We start from the raw sequence: 2,974 nt of genomic DNA, 5'->3' as shown, positions 1-2,974 counted from the left end.
CCTCGGACTATCTTTGATCAGACATTACGGGCATTATCTTGCACTAAACGTTATTTACATTATTCCCTTTATCGTGTATCTGTACAGTGAATGGCTCAATTGTAATAGTGTATTTACCAGCTAACTGGTTGGCAAACAAAAGCTTTTCACTGTACCTCAGTACACATGACAGTCAACTAAATATAACTAAATAAAACTGCAGTATAATGTGGATAAATGTGAGGTTATCCATTTTGGTGGCAAAAATAGGAAAGCAGACTATTATCTAAATGGTGGCCGATTGGGAAAGGGGGAGATGCAGCGAGACCTGGGTGTCATGGTACACCAGTCATTGAAGGTAGGCATGCAGGTGCAGCAGGCAGTAAAGAAAGCGAATGGTATGTTAGCTTTCATTGCAAAAGGATTTGAGTATAGGAGCAGAGAGGTTCTACTGCAGTTGTACAGGGTCTTGGTGAGACCACACCTGGAGTATTGCATACAGTTTTGGTCTCCAAATCTGAGGAAGGACATTATTGCCATAGAGGGAGTGCAGAGATGGTTCACCAGACTGATTCCTGGGATGTCAGGACTGTCTTATGAAGAAAGACTGGATAGACTTGGTTTATACTCTCTAGAATTTAGAAGATTGAGAGGGGATCTTATAGAAACTTACAAAATTCTTAAGGGGTTGGACAGGCTAGATGCAGGAAGATTGTTCCCGATGTTAGGGAAGTCCAGGACAAGGGGTCACAGCCTAAGGATAAAGGGGAAATCCTTTAAAACCGAGATGAGAAGAACTTTTTTCACGCAGAGAGTGGTGAATCTCTGGAACTCTCTGCCACAGAGGGTAGTTGAGGCCAGTTCATTGGCTATATTTAAGAGGGAGTTAGATGTGGCCCTTGTGGCTAAGGGGATCAGGGGGTATGGAGAGAAGGCAGGTACGGGATACTGAGTTGGATGATCAGCCATGATCATATTGAATGGCGGTGCAGGCTCGAAGGGCCGAATGGCCTACTCCTGCACCTAATTTCTATGTTTCTATGTTTCTAAACTAAACGTCTTACTGTCTGCTCAATAGGCAAGACATGCACCACAGAAGAAAAGAGTGTGAAGTGTGCAAGCTTCTAGACCAAGCATTTATGTCTAAACATGAACTTCTTGCAATGCTAAGGTCATTTTGATTAAGAATTAAGTTGAATTATATGCCCCTGTTTTCCGGTGTGAAATATGATGATCGGGGGTGCCGATTGGACGAGAGAAACATTTCCTTCCAACTTACCTAACTCCACTTGGTTCTTCAATGCATATGCGATAGGCTTTTAAATTTATCCAGTGAATTGGCCTTTACTGCCTTCTGTGGTAGAGAATTCCATCAATTAACAACTCTCTGGGTGAAAATGTTTTTTTATCATCTCAGTTTTAAATGGCCTGCCCTTTATTCTTGGACTGTGGCCCATGGTTCTGGACTCCCCCAACATTGGGAACATTTTTCCTGCATCTAGCTTGTCCAGTCATTTTTTAATTTTATATGTTTCTATAAGACCCCTCTCATCCTTCTAAATTCCAGTGACTACAAGCCCAATCTTTAAAATCTTTCCTCATATGACAGACCCGTTATCCCAGGGATTAACCTATGTGAGGAATTGAATCCAAGTTATTAAAGACAGAATCGCAAATTTGAATTCTTCAGGTCATGCAGCATCTTTGGAGAACATGTTCTCTGCTGATGGAACCTATGTCCTATTCCCTCAATGATTGGTAGATCAATACTTTCCCATATATTACCATTAGAGCAGATGAGTGGTGGGAGGATCAGGGTGGAGTTAATGGTCATGTGAGACAGAATAGGTTTCATGGAAATAAGTAAGAGAAAGGGATTGGTGAGATGTTTCTGACAGCAGGGATAGACTCAAAAGGCCAAATGGTCTCTAACAATATCATATAAGAAATTTGAAATGTAACAATAGTCAAACCTGAGTAAGTTGCTTTTCCAGCTATGCTTATTGGATTGTGCTATGATGCTGAGCAACAATGTATGCTTTTTTTCATGATTTCACCCATATTTGCATATAATAGTTTTAACTGCATTCGGAGCTGACACATGAAGATCTTGAGCTGTAGGGACGTCACGCTGTTATGCATGTATTGTAGTCTTGTCAATATCCATGGGTGGTGATGCACTTGCAATGGAGATGTTCTGACACCATGGTAATAGGGAAATAAACTTAATTGAGCACACATACGATAATATCAATGACTGCCTGCCAACAAGAGAGCTCTAAATTTTCAGAGTGTTACAAATACTTCCCTGAGCAACAATATAACTCAAAATAATTTATTTTTTAAACTTAAGAGCACCTGAAATAAATAAAAATGGCAAGATGTATGTTTGACTGATGGTGAAATCTTGAGCAAAACACAAAGTGCTGGAGGAACAAAGTGCTGGAGTTAGATAGAGCTCTAGGGGCTAGTGGAGTCAAGAGATATGGGGAGAAGACAGGCACGGGTTATTGATAGGGGATGATCAGCCTTGATCACAATGAATGGCGGTGCTGGCTTGAATGGCCAAATGGCCTCCTCCTGCACCTATTTTCTATGTTTCTATGTTTCTATGAACTCCATTGGGAAGTTTGACAGTGAAATGGTCAATAAGCTGTGGCATCATTCATAGGATCTTGGACTGTTGCTGACACCCCCAGCACACCTTCAACTCGCAATATCAGAAACATACACATCTGAAAATGCAATTGCATTTTACATGGTTTTTATCAGCAGTATGCAATTGAAAATCTTGCATTAAACATTATTCACAATATTCCCTTTATCATGTATCTGTACACTGATAACAATCATTCCACATCATTTGGACAATCCAACCAGACATTTCCTGTTGTGATTTGGCCTATAATGTATATAAATGTATGTTCCGCATGTTCAATGTGTGCGCATATTATGATGTAGTTAGAGAGCTGCATGAACAAGACGCACTTGCTTC

The sequence above is a fragment of the Leucoraja erinacea genome, chromosome 4 (genome assembly GCF_028641065.1).
Source record: "Leucoraja erinacea ecotype New England chromosome 4, Leri_hhj_1, whole genome shotgun sequence".
In the NCBI taxonomy this organism is placed as follows: Eukaryota; Metazoa; Chordata; class Chondrichthyes; order Rajiformes; family Rajidae; genus Leucoraja; species Leucoraja erinaceus.
This window is presented reverse-complemented; position numbering follows the sequence as displayed.